The sequence below is a fragment of the Pseudorca crassidens genome, chromosome 1 (genome assembly GCF_039906515.1).
Source record: "Pseudorca crassidens isolate mPseCra1 chromosome 1, mPseCra1.hap1, whole genome shotgun sequence".
Taxonomy (NCBI): Eukaryota; Metazoa; Chordata; class Mammalia; order Artiodactyla; family Delphinidae; genus Pseudorca; species Pseudorca crassidens.
The window spans coordinates 7040821-7061849 of record NC_090296.1 but is presented as its reverse complement, the minus strand read 5'-3'; positions in this window follow the sequence as shown (position 1 = coordinate 7061849).

Genomic DNA, 21029 nt, shown 5'->3' with positions numbered 1-21029 from the left:
GCAAACTTCTTAAAACTGTTCGATGCTGAACTCCTTGAGCATTCTTCAGCAGAGGCTGTGCCTTATTTCACCTTTGCATCCCTATTCCTAGCACAGCACATAAATGATTAGGCAGGCACAAATGTATGTGAATGAATAAATGAACTTATGCCCCAGGCAGCATTAAAAGATAGAGTCAATGTAGTAAAAATTTTTATTTGAAACTTTTAAACTACATGGTTGATGTATAGAGTGCCTTTTGAATAACTTCAATTCGCTTTCTCAGCTGTCAGTCTGACCTACACAACCCATAGGCCACATTGGAATACCAAGGCCTACTTACAACAAAGACCTGTCATGTCTAAATTATTGGCACAATAGACCATTGTAACTCCTCTGGACTCATTAGGCTTAATTATGTCAAGGTCTCATTGAGGACTCTTTAAATCTGAATATTCGTGAGATAATAAAATATAATAGCTCCATCGGAGCCATAAAGGTCTTTTTATGCCATGGGCTATTTGGAGATTCAATATTCCATAAGATTAATAGCACAATATTGTAAAAATGACAACAATTACCACACCCTCAATGTCTACCAAGTGTAATTTAATAATCAGGATCAAGTAGGCCCACTTCTCATTCACTCTGGGGGTGTTTGTCAAGGAGGAAAGGTGAAGGATTATGTGACTTCATTGTTACCCACTTTCATCATGCCTACTCCCTGGTACACACATCCTTCTAATTCTGGTACATGGCCCCATCTTGGTACTTCCTGGCACAAAGCTCCTCTTCTTCTCACCTGGGGGAGACATGACCAGGTGGGGCTACTTAGTCTTTGCTGTCCCAGTCTCTCTTTGTGTTTAGATACTAGACATGAAATAGATTGTAGGGAGAATCAACAACCTTAGATAGGATATTATAAGTAATGGTCATTTTCCAAGACTACCTCAAAAAATGCTGCTAATGACCTCAACTGAAATCATGTGCTTTTTCAATGACAAAAGCAGAAAAGAGAACTGCTATATTATCTAACATAAGTAATGGAAAAATAATGAAATTCAAGGATAAATGATTGTTTAAAAATGAATTACTGCATCCCTGAGAAAAGATATATTTAATAAAAGGTAAATTAGTTAGTTGATGATCAACTATGGCACTTGAAAGTTAAATTATGTTAAATTATAAGCATAACAACTTTACAACAAATATTTTATCAATAAAAAGCAGAGACAGGAAAGTCACCTGTAATGCTCCAACCCCCAACAAGTTGCAGTTATTTGGTGTGGTGGACAGATTTTAAGGTGGTTCCCATAACCCCTGCCTTCTCGTTCACACCCTTGTAGAGTTATTTCTCATTGTTGAGTGTGGGCAGGGCTTAGACTTGCTTCTAACCAGTAGAATATGGTAAAAGTAATAGGGTATTACTCCTATGACCATGATACATTACATGGCAAAGATGAGGAGACACCACTCCTATGGTTATATTTACATTACATGGCAAAGATGATGGGATGTCATCCCCATTGTCACATTACACTATATAAGACTCTGTTACTAGAACACTCACTCTAAAATCTGTCTTTCCTTGGTACCTTTAAAAATGCAACCTGTTATGACCCCTTCAGCAGCAAGAAAATGAATTCTGCCAACAATATAAGTGAGCTTTGAAGCAGACCCTTCCCCAGTTGAGCCTCCAGTTGAGTATCCATCCCTACTGAAACCTAGATTGTAGTCTTGCAGAAGACCAAGCTAAGCTGTGCCTGGACTCCTTACCCACAGACCCGGTGAGACAATTATTGTGTGTAATGCTTTAGGCCACTAAGTTTATAGTATTTTGTTACAAAGCAATAAAAATACTAATATAATGGGGTATTTTGAATTCAGTCATGTTTTCATCTGAAAATTAGAATCACGGTGCTAGAATCTATCTTCTATACTGTTTATTTGTGTAATGTTAGATCGTTTAACATTGCAGTTTTGATTTAGAATATAAATCCAATGTGGGTAAGGACTTTGTCTGTCTTGTGTACTGTTTATCCAAAATGCCTAGCACAATGCCTGGTACTTATCAAGTGAAAAATAAATATTTGTTTAGTTAGCAAATTAATAAATACAATGATATTAGAACATGGATAATATTTCAAAATGTTGATATACCCTAGTTCACTTAGCTAATAAGAAGTTGATCTGCTAATTAATTTGGCATGTGACATTATAAATGTATTCATCCATATAATATGAGTCAAGTGGGTATTATTTCCTTAGGATATATACCAAAAGTATGACTAAGCTCCACGAGAAAAGAAATTGTTCCTGTAATCAACACTGTATCCCCAACTATTTAGCATAGTGACTATTATGTGATAGATCCTAAAAAAATTATGTTGAGTGAATGAATAAATGAGATTTTTCTTGCCCTTAATTAATATGGTTTGATTATTTTCAGGCTGCATTTATTTATACATTATGAAAACCACTTATCAATGTCCTTATCATGGTGTGAAAGCATAATTATATGGTCCATTTTCCAGCATTGAGTATTAAAACTTTTTTAAAAATTAGTCAATACACACACAGAAAAACATAGTTATTTTATTTTATGTTTTTTTGGTTACTAGGAAGGCTTAGGATGTATACTTATGCTTCTTTACCAGTTGAATTTTCTCTTTAGTTAATTGTCTTTCATGTTGTTTATAAGTTTATATATTGAGATTTCAATGTTGTACTTCTTTATTAACTTTCATGAACTCTTTAGAAATAAAACTGACATTTCTTATTGGGTGTCATATTTGCTACATATATTTGTTTCTGAACACTTTCAAGACTTTAGATAATGATGATAGTATAAATTTTAATTAGGTTTAATTTCACACAAAATGTATAACATTTTCATTTTCTCAATATTGGATATGAATGTAGCAACAGAGCTTTAAGACACATAATGCAGAATCCCAAAGAATTAAAAGCAGAAATAGATAAATTCACAATTACAGATGAAATGTTTCACACTGATCTCTCAGTAATAAAGTAAAAAAAAAAAAAAACCCAAAAAACTTAATAAACATATAGAAGACCTAACACTACTAATTAATTTGATTTATTTACCAATTATAGAGCAATCCACTCAATAACAGCAGAATACATTGTATTTTTCCAGTGGACATGAAAATATAGTAAGATAGACTATATACTGGGTCATAAAACAGGTCTCCATAAATTTAGAGTTTGTTGTCTAATCACAATGACATTAAATTAGAAACATACAAGGAAAATATCATAAAACAATTCAAATAATTGAAAATTGAACAAAACACTTCTAAGTAAACCATGGGTTAAAAAAGAAGTCATAATAATAAGAAGAAAAGATTTTTTTAACTACCTAAATAAATTAAGTGAAAACACAGCATATCAAAACTTTTGGGATGCAGCTTAAATTATTCTTAAAGGAAAATGTATACTTAGAAAGGAAGATTCCAAACCAGCCAGTATTCTTAGTTTCCATAGTAGGAAGGTTAAAAAAAAGAGAAAGAAATAGAGAAAAAGAATTAAGAAGGCAATACCAAATACAGTGAGAAATAATAAAAGAGCAATAATTGATTGAAAAAATAATAGATAAACAATAAAGTAAATCAATGAAACAAAAAATTAATTTCTAAAACAGAATCAATAAAAATTGAAAGAACTCTACTTTGATGAAGGATAAAAAAGAGAAAGGACAAGTTTCAGGAATGAAAATGAAGAACTTACTACAGATCCAACAGACATTAAAAGATAATAAAAAAATATTATGCCAATAAATTTAACCACTTAGATTAAATTGAGAAATTTCTTGAGACACAAATTATCAAAATTGACCAAGATGAAAAGGAAAGTACAAGTAGTCCTATATCTATTTAAAAATTTAAATTTGTAATGAGAAAATACCCCCCCCACACAAAATGTTTTTCCCCAGATGCCTTCACTGATGAATTTGATGACACATATAATGAAGAAATGATGTGAATATACTTAAATTCCTCTAGAAGAACAAACAAAGTAAGGGAGAATACCTCCAAATTCATTTAATAGGGCTAGGTTAACTTTGTTACAACAACCAGACCAAAAAAAAAAAAAGATGTTACTACAAAATAGAACTATAGATCAATATCTCTAAAATAACCCTTCACAAAAATATTAGCAAATTTGTTCACACATATGCATACACCTATACTAACATACATATAATTTAATGCATATGATATATAACAATATATAATATTAATATAATTATTTAATATTATTACATTATATTGTATATACATAAATTGTGTATAGAAATACCACAAAATACAGTAAATTCAAAGACTGCAATGTTGATTTAACATTAAAATCAAAGAGTGAAATTCACTATACCAATTGATTAAAAAAAATTAAAGATCATCTTATTAAATGCAGAAAAATCATTTATAAAAATTGAATACCCATACAGGTTAAAAGCTCTCAGCAAACTAGAAATAGAAGGAAATATTCTCAACTTGATAATGGGTATATGTAGCTAAGATTATACGTAATCACAAAAGATTGAATATTTTTTCCTCTGTGATAGGGAACAAGGAAAAAATGCCCACTCACACCATTTATATTCAACATTGTACTAGACATTGTAGCCAGTGCAATATTATAAGAAAACAAAATAAAATGTATGAAAATTGGAAAGAAAAACTTAAACCATCTTTTTTTACAGACAGTCATAGTGTACCTAGATAATCCTAAGGGATCTATAAATTTTTTTTTCTAGGACTAATAAGGGAGTTTAGCAAGGGTAATACACAAAAATTAGTATTTTTCTATACAATAACAAAAAGTAATTAGAAATTTAAATAAAAATACTATTTTAATAGCATTCCAAAACATGAAATAACTAGAGATAAATTTAACAAAACATGTACAAGACCTATACACTAAAAATTATAAAATACTGCTAAGAAAGTAATGAAGACATAAATAAATGGAAAACTATACTATGTTTATGACAATGTCAGTTCTCTTCAAATTGATTTATAGATTCAACACAATTCCAAACAGAATTCAGCTGGTGATTTTGTAGAAATTTACAAGCTACTTCTAATATTTATATGGAAATGTAAAAAAACTAAAATTGCCAACAAAGTTTGAAAAATAAGAAACAGTCAGATGACTGAGATGTCTGATTTTAAGACTTGTTATAAAGGTAGAGTAATCAAGGTAGTGTGCTACTGGCATGAGAAGAATGTTTGAAAAATGTACCAAAACAACTCAATGGGGAAAATACTATTCAACAAAGGATAGGGGAATGAACAGGCATCCATGTGAAAGTAAACATTTTGTATGTAAAAATGAACTTAAAATGGATTTACAGCTAAACACAAAAGCTAAAATTATAAATGTTTTAGAAGAAAACATAGCGGAACACTTTGTGAACTTGTAGTTGATGAAGACTTCTTAGAGGGAACACAAAATTAATGAATAATAAAAAATAATTAATAAATTGAACTTCATTATAATTGAAACTTTCAGCTCTTCACAAAGCACTGCTAAAACAAACAAACAAACAAAAAAACTCTGCTAAGAAAATGAAAAGGCAAACCACACACAAGAAGAAACTATTTTATATATGTATATTTGACAAAGGATTTATGTCCCGAATATATAAAGAACTCTGAAAACTCAATAACAAGAAAGAAACCCAATTTTTAAAAATAGGTAGAAGTTTTAAATAGACACTTCACTAAAGAGTGTACACAAGTGACAAATAAGCACAAGAAAACAATCCTTAAAGTTATTAGTTGTAAAGTAAAACTGCATTGAAACTCTACTACATACCCACTAGAATGTTAAAATTGAAATGATAAAGAATGCCAAGTGTTGGTGAGGATGTGGTATAACTAGAATTCTCATATATTGCTGATGGAAATATAAAATGATGTAAATGCTTTGCAAAAATTTTGAGTTTGGTATAAATTTAAAACTACTGTTACCATATAACCTGGCAATTCTCCTTCTAGTTATTTACTCAAAAGAAAGGAAGATGTATGTCCACATAAAATTGTATACAGAAATGGTCATAATAGATTTATTCATCAGACCTCCAAATTTGAGTCAACTGAAGTGTTCGTCAACAGATGAATGTATAAATATATTTTCTTATGTCCAAACAATGAAATACTACTCAGCAATAAAAAGGAATAAATTGCTAAGATATGTAACAATGTGAGTGGATCTTAAAATCATTTCCTAAGCAAGCACAGAAAAATAAACACAAAAGTGTCTATGACCTAGGCTCTGCTCTCAAGGAGCACAGGTGCTACTAGGGAAGATCAACTTGTAAGCAGATAGAATACTAGTCCAAAATGGTGAGCACTAAAACTGAGACATGCCTTGTCTGAGGAACATTTATGAGAAAGCTACTGATCTGACCCAGCATTCAGTTGGGTGTGAAAGAATGGGGAAGTTTGTCAGTGAAGGAAAGAACGAGGTACTTCCTATGAAAGTGCAGGGCACTTTCATAGGAAGATGATGATAGTGTATGATCACCATGCAGAGAGCAGCATGGAGACATCTTTACTGATTCTTGGTCTCTGCCTGCCTCCTTCACACTCCTTCACACCCCTTGCCCCATTGCTCACCAGGCTGGAGGCCTCCAAAGATGTCAGGATCTTTCCCACTCCCAGGCCTTCTTATCTACTGCTCATCCATTTGACAAACATATAACAAGACCTTACCGTAAACCAAGTGCTTTTATCGCCATCTGAAATCGAATAGTTAGCAAAGCTTCCTGACTTTATGAAGCTCATATTTTGGTGGAGAGAGACAGAGAAGAATATATAAGTAAACAAATAAGCCCAATAATTTCAGGTAGACACAAATTCTATGAAGAAAATAACAACAGGGTAAGATTAGAGCTACACTGTCCAATACAGCAGGCATTAGCTCCCTTTGACTATTGAGCACTTGAAAAATGACCAGTCTAAATTGAGATGTGCTCTCAGTATAAGATACACACTAGATATCACAGATTCAGTATGAAAAAAATGAAAATATTTCATTAATATTTTTGCATTAATTAACATATTGAAATGACATTTTGGATATATTGGGTTAAATAAAATATTAAAAAATAAATTTCAGCTATTTCTTTTTACTTCTTTTAACACGACAACTAAAAAAAATTAAATTACCTATATGGATTGCATCATGTGTCTACTGGACAATATTGTTTTATAAGGATGGTTACAAAAGACCTCTGCCTAAACAATGTGTTCCCCCAGGATTTTCCTAGCTAACTTGTACCTGTTCTGCAGATTTCATGCTCAAAAAGACATTAATTCATTTTTTTGTCTCTTCTGTCATCAGGAAGCTCTGTGGACACAGGGATTATTGAAGTGTGAGAGAATTGGCAGGAAGTTCAGTGTACTTGGAGGTTAAGCCATGAGAAAAGATTGGCTTTCAAGCCTTAAGGATGTGAAAGTGTCTGAAAAACAACAGGGAAGAACTGTAGGGTCTTCTGCAAGGGGACAGAATCAGCAGGGCACTTTCATAGGAAGATGATGATAGTGTATGATCACCATCAGAGTAGGGAAGGCCTGGTGGATGGAGGGACCAAGTAGGTTCTGATGGAGCCTGTTGGGTAATGACAAGCTATTTCTGCAACTGCTGTGTATCCAGGCTTGAAATATAGATGCCAGTCAAAGAATTTACCTCCAGAATTCCAAAGTATTCATACTGTATCTTAGAATCTACTTAGTACTCACCTGTTATTATTGTTTCATTGTTTAAAAGAAAATAACAATTGTTAGAATAACCTCTGTATTTTTCTGAATGCTTGAAATATTTCCCAATAAAAATAATATACAGATAAGTAGTTAAGACTTAGATAGATGATAGCTAGATAGCTGTTAGATAGAGATAATAGATAGATGATAGATAGATAGATAGATAAACAACAAAAGCTCTCTCAGAATATTCTACCCTGTGTGAGATGATCACCCCATATTATCATAAACTTTCCTACTTGGTGCATTAGGTCCTCATTGATTTTTCATGCACAATTTTCCTGGAGCTGCTTGCGAATGTAGAAATAATACAATAGTCCTTAAAATATGTAAAATTATGTTCAGGTGCCATGCTCTTGCTATCACTCCCAACACTGGTGCACTTGAATCAATTATCTGTTATTCTTTTATGTTCATCTTTCCAACTGGGAAACATCTGTATCCCAATCACTGATAGGTTGACCCATTTTCTGATCAAATTTGTCTTACTTATGGCACCATTAAGTAGAAAAAAAAAATCAACATCAAGGGTTTCACCTCCTCACAATCTCCCACTCACACATTAGATGGTATTTATATCTTGTATCAGGAATGGCAAACCCCAGTTTGCCATTAAGGAACCCCGGTTCCTTAATGCACATGGGAATTTCTGGAATGACATGATTGCATGACTTTTCAGTATCGGTTTAGAGTTTTCACTCCCAGTGTTAAATGCAAGAAGAGAGTTTAAAAGTCGCAGCACTGAAGAAAGAATGTTAAGCCATCCCTAACCTTTCTGAACTCATGATTCTCTGCTTCCCTTTACCTAGCCAAGGAAAACCTACATATGCAGCCATTAAAAATGTGCTATGTTATTTCCCATCCCTACACATTTGCAAACACTTTCACCTCCAACTGGAAAATTATATCTGCACAAAAGTATACCTGAAAAATCCCATTCAATCTGCACAGCTCAGCTTGAATGTTGCATGTGATCTGAGAATTCTCCACTTCACAGCTTATCCTCACCCATATATGTGCATGATCATGCAATATTTGGTTTCCAAATCTCATACAATACTGTTAGGTTTCAATGTTATTTTTGTAATAGTTATTTGTAGCAAGGTTCATGTGGTCAGGACTCAGTAGCTGGACTGCACATGTTCAAACTCTGGCTCATCATACACTAGCTGGGAGCCAGAGCCATGTGTAAGTTAACCTAACTTCTCTTTGCATTTAACAACTGGGAAATGAAACTGTAGTGCCAGCCTTACTGGGTTATTATGGAGATTAAATTAGTTAATATTTTAATATCTGAAAAGTGCTTACAACAGGATCTGGCACATAGCGTTTATTTAAATTTTAAAACATTCACATGCCTATTCATGCCCTAGGAGACCTTTAAAAGTAGGACATATGCCTTACATATTTCTGTCTCCTACATACCTAACACTGGGCCAGAAACAGTTGGCACTCATTAAAAGTAAAAAGAAAGAGGAAAAATAATTTAAAAAAACAACACTTCTCTGTCATTTTCTATAATTGACTGCTATATGTCCCAAATCAAGGGCACAAAAACTTTGGCTACTAAAAATTTTAAAAGGTGATAGACAAATATAATAATATAATAAATAATGGAATAATAGTTTACAACCATAAATTGGATGACTATAAGCCATACAATTACATTTATATAATTTCCTCCTCACCACAAGAAAGTTATAGGCATTATCCCCAGTACAAAGAAACAGAGGCACAGGCTAGTAAGTGACCATCAGAATCCAGAACTTTCATTTAAGCCCTGCCCTTGGCCTCCCTGCCTAACTGCAGACACTAATTCCAGCCCAGGGATATTGCCATTTCAACTCAGATTCCCAGATCCCTTCTCAAAACTGTCTAGTTAACCATTGTCTGTAGGGTTCAACTTCAAATGAGAATTAGGTTGTGATTTTTATTTTATCCAAGCTAGGCAATGATATTCTAGGTAGCTATTTAGCTGAACTTTTGAGAGGGACTGACTCATGCATGCACTAGATACTATCATTAAATTTCTTAGACCTGAAAGACCCACAGTTTCTAAAAGTTGTTGTTGCTATTGTTGGGGGAGAAACACTGAAATAATCAGGCTATCCAGTAGCACTGTTCCATAAAGAGCTGTCCATGTGTGTGTGTGTGTAAGTGTGATTTCTGTGTATTTTCTGAAACAGCAAGGACATTGGAGACAAAGAGATCCACGTTCAAATTCAGGCTTTGTCACTTATTATCTGTGTGACCCTGAGGCAAGTGACTTATAATCTCTCAACCACTAGCTGATTATCTGTAAAAGGGGAGAAATAATACCTCAGAAGAGTATTATAAGTAAACAAAAATATGCAGGCTAAAAGTTTAGAAAAAATAGTTTAGGACAGAGCCTGGCACATACTAGATGTTGAATAAATACTGTTTATGATGTTGGCTGTGATTTATCTTCATTTATGTTATTAACTTAAAAATAAATTGCCTGGTAATAAAATTGTTAGTATCACATAATAATCAGAAAATGCATACATTGGGAACTAACCATATGCTGGGCATTGTACAATTGTACAATGAAACTAGGCAGTACAATTGAAAAATGAAAAATGCCTTTTTTCTAAATACATTACATATATCAACTCATTTACCTCTCAGAACAATCCTGTAAGGTGATATATTTTAGTAGTAAATGAGGAAACTGAGACACAGCTTCATAGACAAGAGGTCTCTTAAGTACTAAGCCAGGCTGTCTTTGATACAAATATTTATTGAGTACCTATCATGTCCTAGACGCTATTCCAGTTACATAGGATTGGAATGAGAAGAAAGGGTTCATGTCTGTGTCTGTTAGCTTTGCTGTGTAACAAACCAACCCAAAATGTAGTGGCTTAAAACAGCAATCCTTTTATTTAGTTCACAATCCTGCAGGCAGTTGAATGGTTTTCAGGCTGATGGCTTGCTGATCCCTTTCATGCTTCCCCAGAAAACTGGCAGCTAAGCTGGTGGTTGGATGATCTGGGTGATAGCCTTCTTCACATGTCTGATGGTTGGCAAGCTGTCTGGAGACTGGCTAAACTATCAGCTGGAGCACCTTTGTTCCCCTCAGTGTGGGCTCTCAACCTCCAACAGTCTGGCTTAGACTCATGCATGTGGTGGTATCAGGGTTCCAAGTGCAGTAGGAAGAGATTAAGCTCCAATGTGCAAACACTTTTCAAGCCTCTCTTGTATCTCATTTCCTACTGGGCAAGGTCAGTCATGTGACCAAGCCCAGTGTATCATGGGAAGTGACTACCCAAGATGATGAAGAGAGACTCCTGTCTCATTAACACTGCACATTTGGTCAAGTCATTTAACTTCTGCAAACCTTAATTACCCTTGCAGTAATTATCCTTGAGTGGATAAATGAACAAATAATTAAGTGACCATTTTGTCATAGTGTTTCTGTGAAGTTTGGATAATAGATTTATAACTAATGGGGAAAGTATGTGCAAATTTTAGTTATTGTTATTAGGAACTGGGAAGCTGATTTTTGTTGTGTATATTGCCTATAGTTCACTTTTATGTTGTCTGCAGAAAGATCATTGAATGACTGCCTGTTGATTTAGAATATTCTTTTCAGTTTTTTTCTACAGATCAGTAATCCTAGCAACTGATCTACAAAAAGATAGTATTTTTTCAAAGTATTTTGAGTCTTAGTTGTGGTATAATATATATTTATATATATATATATAATTCTAGGACAATTCTAGGATTAAATTGGCATTTCTTTTTGTCCAGAATATACCAATCCCTGACCTGACGTTTCTGAGCTCAGGACAGGGAAGTGAGCAGGGAATTTGGAACTGTTTTTTTCTTTTTTTTTTTTTAATGTATGCCATGGGAGCTGATATCTAAGTAACTTAACAATAATGATGTTACAGGAAGTAATTTCTTCATGCAAATTAATGCAAATTAATGTAAATTTTCAATGGCCCACAGGCCAAAGCCTCAAAGTCTTCATGCTGTGGACAAGTAAAATTTTGAATAAAAAAGGAAAGTGTGAAATTTATAAAATTTGTAAAATCCAAATTATATGAGAATATTTTATGGTACTCTATCAGAGAATAATAAACCAAGAAAACAAAAATGAAGAGGAAAAAGATGATTAAAACAAATTGTAATATGTTTATATGAGTGTTCTTATGGGAAATGGACAGTAACACAATAATAGTGGAGGATTTTAATACCCTACTTACACCAAAGGATAGATCATCCAGACAGAAAATTAATAAGGAAACACAAGCCTTAAATGACATGTTAGACCAGTTAGACTTAATTAATATTTATAGGACACTCCATCCAAAAGCAGCAGAATACACTTTCTTCTCAAGTGCACACAGAACATTCTCCAGGATAGATCACATCTTGGGTCACAAATCAAGCCTCAGTAAATTTAAGAAAATTGAAATCATATCAAGCATCTCTTCTGACCAAAATGCTATGAGGTTAGAAATCAATTACAGAAAAAAAAAAAACTGTAAAAAATACAAACACATGGAGGCTAAACAATATGCCAATAAATAATCAAGTCATAACTGAAGAAATCAAAGAGGAAATCAAAAAATACTTACAGACAAATAACAATGAAAACACAATGACCCAAAACCTATGGGATGCAGCAAAAGCAGTTCTAAGAGGGAAGTTTATAGCAATACAATCCTACCTCAAGAAACAAGAAAAATCTCAAATAAACAACCTATCCATACACCTAAAGCAAATAGAGAAGGAAGAACAAGCAAAACCCAAAGTTAGTAGAAGAAAAGAAATCGTAACAATCAGAGCAGAAATAAATGAAACAGAAATGAAGAAAACAATAGCAAAAATTCAAGGAAATTAATAGATGGTTCTTTGAGGAAATAAACAAAATTGATAAACCTTTAGCCAGACTGATCAAGAGAAAAAGGGAGAGGATTCAAATCAATAAAATTAGAAATGAAAAAGGAGAAGTTACAATGGACACCACAGAAATACAAGAGATTGAAAGAGATTACTACAAGTAACTATAAGCCAGTAAAATAGACAACCTAGAAGAAATGGACAAATTCTTAGAAAGATACAAACTTCCCAGACTGAACCAGGAACAAATAGAAAATATGAACAGATAAATCACAAATACTGAAATTGAAACTGTGATTAAAAATCTTCCAACAAACAAAAGTCCAGGGCCAGATGACTTCACAGGTGAATTCTATCAAACATTCAGAAAAGAGTTAACACATAGCGTTCTGAAACTTTTCCAAAAAACTGCAGAGGAAGGAACACTCCCAAGCTCATTCTACAAGGCCAACATCACCGTGATACCAAAACCAGACAAAGATATCAAAAAAAAGAGAATTACAGTCCAATATCACTGATGAACATAGATGCAAAAATACTCAACAAAATACTAACAAACCAAATCTAACAACACATTAAAAGGATCATACACCCTGATCAAGTGGGATTTATCCCAGGGATGCAAGTATTCTTCAAACTATGTAAATCAAACAATGTGATACACCATAATAACAAATCAAAGAATAAAAACCATATGATCATCTCAATAGATGCAGAAAAAGCTTCTGAAAAAATTCAACACAAATTTTTGATTAAAAAACTCTCCAGAAAGTGGGCCTACAGGGAACCTACCTCAACATAATAAAGGCCATCTATGACAAATCTACAGCTAACATCATACTTAGTGGTGAAAAGCTGAAAGCATTTCCTCTAAGATCAGGAACAAATCAAGGATATCCACTCTTGCCACTTTTATTCAACATAGTTTCAGAAGACCTAGCCATGGTTATCAGAGAAGAAAAAGAAATAAAAAGAATTCAAATTGGGAAAGAAGAAGTAAAACTGTCATTGTTTGCAGATGACATGATACTATACATAGAAAGTCCTAAAGATGCCACCAGAAAACTACTAGAGCTCATCAATGAATTTGGTAAAGTTGCAGGATACAAAATTAGTACACAGAAATCTATTGCATTCATATACACTAACAATGAAAGATCAGAAAGAGATGTTAAGGAAACAATCCCATTTACCATTGCATCAAAAAGAATAAAATATCTAAGAATAAACCTTCCTAAAGAGGCAAAAGACCTGTATTCAGAAAACTATGACATTGAAGAAAGAAATCAAAGACGACACAAACAGATGGAGAGACATACCATGTTCTTGGATTGGAAGAATCAATATTGTGAAAATACACTGCCCAAAGCAATCTACAGATTCAATGCAATCCCTATCAAATTACCAAGGGTATTTTTCACAGAATTAGAACAAAGCATTTTACATTTTGTATGGAAACAAAAAAGACCTTGAATAGTGAAAGCAATCTTGAGAAAGAAAAATGGAACTGGAGGAATCAAGCTCCCTGACTTCAGACTATACTACAATGCTACAGTAATCAAAACAGTATTGTACTGGCAAAAAAAACAGAAATATAGATCAATGGAACAGGATAGAAAGTCCAGAGATAAACCCTTGCACCTTTGGCCACCTAATCAATGACAAAGGAGGCAAGAATATACAATGAGAAAAGATAGTCTCTTCAGTAAGTGGTGCTAGGAATGGACAGCTGTATGTAAAAGAATGAAATTAGAACACTGTCTAACACCATATCAAAAATAAACCCAAAATGGATTAAAGATCTAAATGTAAGACCAGATACTATAAAACTCTTAGAGGGAAATATAAGCAGAACACTCTTTGACATAAATCACAGCAAGATCTTTTTTGACCCACTACCTAGAGTAATGAAACTAAAAACAAAAATAAACAAATAGGACCTAATGAAGCTTTAAAGCTTTTGCACAGCAAAGGAAACCATAAACAAAACAAAAAGGCAGCACTCAGAATGGGAAAAAAAATATTTGCAAACGAAGCAACTGACAAGGGATTAATCTCCAAAATATACAAACAGTTCATGCAGCTCAATATCACGAAAATAAACAACTCAATCAAAAAATGGGCAGAAGACCTAAATAGACATTTCACCAAAGAAGACATACAGATAGCCAAAAAGCACATGAAAATATGCTCACCATCACTAGTTATTAGAGAAATGCAAATCAAAACCACAATGAGTTATCACCTCACACTGGTCAGAATGGCCATCATCAAAATACCTACAAACAATAAATGCTGGAGAGAGAAACCTCCTACACTGTTCGTGGGAATGTATTGTTATCGTAACTTTCTTTTCAATACAGTAGTTTTTGAAATTCTTGAAGGACCCCACCCCCTATGTTTTACCTGGTTCTTCTCAAGATTTTGTTCTGCAGATTTGTTCTCAAAATCTCAACTTCTCCTAACAGTTCCTGCATGACTGTGAGCACCCTGATGTCCATTGCAGCACTATTTACAATAACCAGGACATGGAAGCAACCTAAATGTCCATTGACAGAGGAATGGATAAAGAAGATGTGGTACATATATAAAATAGAATATTACTCAGCCATAGAAAAGAATGAAATAGTGCCATTTGCAGAGACGTGGATGGACCTAGAGATTGTCATACTGAGTGAAGAAAGTCAGAAAGAGCAAAAAAAATATTGTATAATATCGCTTATATGTGGAATCTAGAAAAATGACACAGATGAACTTATTTGCAAAGCAGAAATAGAGAAACAGATGCAGAGAACAAACTTACAGCTACCAAGCAGGGAATGGGGTGGGGGATGAATTGGGAGATCGGGATTGACATATGTACACTACTATGTATAAAATAGATAACTAATGAGAACATACTGTGTAACACTGGGAACTCTACTCAGTAATCTGTGGTGACCTGAATGGGAAGGAAATCTAAAAAAGAATGAATATATGTATACATATAACTGATTCACTTTTCTGTGCAGCAGAAACTAACACAACATTGTAAAGCAAATATACTCCAATTTAAAAAAAAATGTTTTCTAATTGATTATGGAAGGATTTTTTTCAGAAAGAAATACAGTTCAGAATTTTCAAAAAGAAAAAGAAGTGAATATAATATATTTCAGCATAGAAGGTAATATGGAGTGAATGTTTATGTCCTCCCCACCCCAGTTCATGCGTTGAAATCGTAGCCCCACAATATGATGGTATTAGGAGGTGGGGCTTTGGGGAGGTACTTAGGTCTTGAGAGTGTAGTCCTCATGAATGGAGTTAGTGTTCTGGTAAAAGGGACCCCAAAGAGCTCACTCACCCCCTTCATTAGGTTTAAGGAACAGCAAGAAGACGGTCTTCTGTGAATCAGGAAGTGAGACCTCACCAGACACACAATCTGCCAGTGCCTTGATCTTGGACTTTCCAGCCTCTAGAAATGTGAAAAATAAATTTCTGTTGTTTATAAGCCACTCAGTCAATGACATTCTGTTATAGCAGTTCCAACAGACCAAGACGCTATGAATAAATAGTGAATACATACCAGGAACAAAACACTGAAAACTATAAAACTTTGCAAAGAGAAATTAAAGGTGACCTAAATAAATACAAGGCTGTCAATGCTAGCTCAATACAAATCTTTTCAGGCTATTTTATTTTTTTTAAATTTTACAGGCTTCCCTGGTGGCACAGTGGTTGAGGGTCCACCTGCCGATGCGGGGAACGCGGGTTCATGCCCCAGTCTGGGGGGATCCCGCATGCCGCAGAACGGCTGGGCCTGTGGGCCATGGCTGCTGGGCCTGTGCGTCCAGAGCCTGTGCTCCATGATGGGAGAGGCCACAGCAGTGAGAGGCCCACGTACCGCAAAAAAAAAAAAAAAAAAAATTTCCAACTCATTTTTTAAATTTATATGAAAAAGCAGAGAACCTAGAATAAGCAAAATAATTTTGAAAAAGAAGAACACGTAGAGGAGAAACCTTCAACATGGTGGAGGAGTAAGACGTGGAGATCACCTTCCTCCCCACAAATACATCAAAAATACATCTACATGTGGAACAGCTCCTACAGAACACCTACTGAAAGCTGGCAGAAGACCTCAGACTTCCTAAAAGGCAAGAAAATGCCCACGTACCTGGGTAGGGCAAAAGAAAAAAAAAACACAGAAACAAAAGAATAGGGACAGGACCTGCACCTCTGGGAGGGAGCTGTGAAGGAGGAAAAGTTTCTAGACACTAGGAAGACCCTTCACTGCGGGGGATGGGTGGTGGTGGGCAGGGAAGCTTCAGAGCCATGGAGGAAAATGCAGCAACGGGGTTGAAGAGGGCAAAGTGGAGAGATTCCTACACAGAGGATCAGGGCCGACCAGCACTCACCAACCTGAGATGCTTCTCTGCTCACCCACTGGGGTGGGTGGGGGCTGGGAGCTGAGGCTTAGGCTTTGGAGGTCAGATCCCAGGGAGAGGACTGGGATTGGCTGTGTGAACACAGCCTGAAGGGGGCTAGTGCACCACAGCCCGTTGGGAGGGAGTCTGGGAAAAAACCTTGAACTGCCTAAGAGGCAAGAGACCATTGTTTTTGGGTGCTCAAGTAGAGGGGATTCCTGCTCCGTGTGCCCACAGAATGCAGAGCAACACCTAAGCAAGCTCCAGAGATGGCATGAACCATGGCTATCAGCTCAGGCTCCAGAGACAGGCATGAACTACTAATGCTGCCGCCGCTGCCACAAGAATCCTGTTTGGAAATGCCTGTCACTATTCACATCCCACCGGGAGCCTGTGCAGCCCACGATCCAGGAACAACTTCCTCCGGAGAACACACAGTGCCTAAGGCTGTTGCAATGTCACGCTGGCCTCTGCTGCTGCAGGCTAGCCCTGCATTCCAATTATGACAACTGTTCCACTCCCTCTCCCTGGCCTGAGTGAGCAAGAGAGCCTTAATCAGCTGCTGCTTTAACTCTCTCCTGTCTGGGCAGGGAACAGACGCCTGAGGGTGACGTAAATGCAGAGGTGGGGCCAAAACCAAAGCTGAACCCCAGGAGCTGTGCAAACAAAGAAGAGAAAGGGAAATTTCTCTGTGCAGCCTTAGGAGCAGCAGATTAAATCTCCACAATCAACTTGATAAACCCTGCAACTGTGGAATACCTGAATAGACAACAAATGTTCCCAAAATGGAGGAGGTGGACTTTGGGAGCAAATATAGACTTGGGGATTTCTTTCTGCATCTAATTTGTTTCTGGCTTTATGTTTATCTTAGTTCAGTTTGTAGTGCTTGTTATCATTGGTGGATTTGTTTATTGGTTCATTTTATTTTTTTCTTTATTTTATTATTTTTTATTTGTTTTCCTTTTTTCTCTTTTGGTGAGTGTGTACATGTATGTTTCTTTGTATGATTTTGTCTGTTTAGTTTGCTTTTACCATTTGGTTTGGGGTTATATCTGTTCATTTTTTTCTTCCTTTTCTTCCGAGCCATGTGGCAGGTAGGGTCTTGGTGCTCTGGCCGGGTGTCAGGCCTGAGACTCCAAGGGGGGAGAGCCGAGTTCAAGACATTGGACCACCAGAGACCTCCCAGCCCCACATAATATCAATCAGCGAGAGCTCTCCCAGAGATCTCTGTCTCATCACTAAAACCCGGATCCACCTGATGGAGAGGAAGCTCCAGTGCTGGATGCCCCATGCCAAACAACTAGCAAGACAGGAACACAACCCAACACATTAGCAGAGAGGCTGCCTAAAGTCATACTAAGTTCACAGACACCCCGAAACACACCACTGGATAAGGCCCTGCCCACCTGAAGGACAAGATACAGTCCCACCCACCAGGACACAGGCACAAAACCCCTACACCAGGAAGCCAACACCAACAAAAGCCACAGAACCAACCTCACCCATGAGGAGCAGACACCAAAAACAATGGGAATTATGAACCTGCAGCCTGAGAAAAGGAGACCCCAAAGACAGTAAGTTAAACAAACTGAGAAGACAAAGAAACATGCAGTGGATGAATGAGCAAGGTAAAAACCCACCAGACCAAACAAATAAAGAGGAAATAGGCAGGCTACCTGAAAAAGAATTCAGAATATTGATAGTAAAGATGATCCAAAATCTTGGAAATAGAATGGAGAAAATAAAAGAAACATTTAACAAGGACCTAGAAGAACTCAAGGACAAACAAACAATGATGAACAACACAAGAAATGAAATTAAAACTTCTCTAGAAGGAATCAATAGCAGAATCACTGAGGCAGAGGAATGGATAAGTGATCTGGAAGATAAAATAGTGGAAATAACTACCACAGAGCAGAATCAAGAAAAAAAGAATGAAAAGAATTAAGGACAGTCTCAGAGACCTCTGGGACAACATTAAATGCACCAACATACAAATTATAGGGGTCCCAGAAGAAAAAGAGAAAAAGAAAGGGTCTGAGAAAATATTTGAAGAGATTATAGTCAAAAACTTCCATAACATGGGAAAAGATAGAGTCAAGTCCAAGAAGCGCAGAGACTTGGAGAGTCTCATACAGGATAAATCCAAGTGCAGAGAGTCCCATACAGGATAAATCCAGGGAGAAACATGCCAAGACATATATTATCAAACTATCAAAAATTAAATACAAAGAAAAAATATTAAAAGCAGCAAGGGAAAAATGACAAATAACATAAAAGGGAATCCCCATAAGGTTAACAGCTGATCTTTCAGCAGAAGCTCTTTAAGCCAGAAAGGAGTAGTAGGACATATTTAAAGTGATGAAAGGGAAAACCCTACAACCAAGATTACTCTACCCAGCAAGGATCTCATTCAGATTCGATGGAGAAATTAAAATTTACAGAGCAGCAAAAGCTAAGAGAATTCAGCACCACCAAACCTGCTTTACAACAAATGCTAAAGGAACTTCTCTAGGCAAGACACACAAGAGAAGGAAAATACCTACAAAAACAAATCCAAAACAATTAAGAAAATGGTAATAGGAACATGCATATCGATAATTACCTTAAATGTAAATGGATTAAATGCTCCAACCCAAATTCACAGACAGGTTGAATGGATACATAAACAGGACCCATACATATATTGTCTACAAGAGACCCACTTCAGAACTAGAGACATATACAGACTGAAAGTGAGGGGATGGAAAAAGATATTTCATACAAATAGAAATCAAAAGAAAGCTGGAGTAGCAGTACATATGAGACAAAATAGACTTTAAAATAAAGACTATTACTAGAGACTAAGAAGGACAGTACATAATGATCAAGGGATCAATACAAGAAGTAGAAGATATAACAATTGTAAATATTTATGCACCCAACATAGGAGCACCTTAATACATACGGCAAATGCTAACAGCCATGAAAGGGGAAATTGACAGTAACAGAATAATAGTAGGGGACTTTAACACACCTCTTTCACCAGTGGACAGATCAACCAAAATGAAAATAAATAAGGAAACACAAGCTTTAAATGACACATTAGACCAGATAGACTTAATTGATATTTATAGGACATTCCATCCAAAACCAAAAGAATACACTTTCTTCTCAAGTGCTCATGGAACATTCTCCAGGATAGATCATATCTTGGGTCACAAATCAAGCCTCAGTAAATTTAATAAAACTGAAATTGTATCAAGTGTCTTTTCCAACCACAACACTATGAGACTAGATATCAATTACAGGAAAAAAACTGCAAAAAATACAAACACATGGAGGCTAAAGAATATGCTAATAAATAACCAAGACATCACTGAAGAAATCAAAGAGGAAATCATAAAATACCTAGAAACAAATGACAATGAAAACACAATGACCCAAAACCTATGGGATGCAGCAAAAGCAGTTCTAAGAGGGAATTTTATAGCAATAAAATCTTACCTCAAGAAACAAGAAAAATCTCAAGTAAACAACCTAAGCTTACACCTAAACCAATTAGAGAAAGAAGAAGAAGAACAAGAAGAGTTAGAAGAAGAAAAGAAATCATAAAGATCAGATCAGAAATAAATGACAAGGGACTTCCCTGGTGGCACAGTGACTAAGAATCCTCCTGCCAGTGTGGGAGACATGGGTTCAATCACTGCTCCAGGATGATCCCACATGCCATGGAGCAGCTAAGCCCATGTCCCACAACTACTGAAGCCCACGCCTAGAGCCCATGCTCCGCAACAAGAGAAGCCACAGAAATGAGAAGCCCGTGCACCACAATGAAGAGTAGCTCCCTCTCACTGCAACTAGAGAAAGCCCATGTGCAGCAATGAAGAAAAAATGCAGCCAAAAGAAAAAAAAAAGAAAAGAAAAGAAAAGCAAGAAATGAAGGAAACAATAGCAAAGATCAATAAGTCTAAAATCTGGTTCTCTGAGAAGATAGACAAAATAGACA